This window comes from Limulus polyphemus, unplaced genomic scaffold (genome assembly GCF_000517525.1).
Source record: "Limulus polyphemus unplaced genomic scaffold, Limulus_polyphemus-2.1.2 Scaffold1906, whole genome shotgun sequence".
Classification (NCBI taxonomy): domain Eukaryota; kingdom Metazoa; phylum Arthropoda; class Merostomata; order Xiphosura; family Limulidae; genus Limulus; species Limulus polyphemus.
In genome coordinates, this window is record NW_013667516.1 from 45,356 (window position 1) to 45,894 (window position 539).

The following is a 539-nucleotide window of genomic DNA, read 5'->3' on the forward strand; positions in this document are numbered from 1 at the left end:
AGAACCTTACACTCAAAAACAAGTTTCTGAAGTATGATATTTGGGTACACGAAAAAATTCACTCAAGGATATTTCCTATTCCACCAGCATGTTACTATGATACTACTATCAGTGCAAGGCTTAAAATAGCATGTATTAAGGTGGGACAACTGTTCCACCAGTGAACTCAGTTTGTCCCACTACTGAAAAGTTATTGTATTTTTCCATAATACACCTTACTTGTAATGTGTGTACTTGGAGACAACTTGCAGTGTAAGTGTCCTTAATAAAACTGTCCTTATGTAAAAATGAAGTTATTTTAACACAGAAGTCAATATCAAACAGGTTTCAGCAAGGTACTATAGGTTACCTTGAAATTTTTCCCACAACTGAAAATTTTTAATTTTATCCAACAGTATATATACACCTGGAAAAAAGTTAAGCACCCCCGTGTTTTTTTCAAGTGATTCAGATTCGACGTTCTTGTGACTGATTATAAATTACCATTCAATCTAAACGTGTTTATCAAATGAAATTATGCATTATTGGGCACAAGAAAA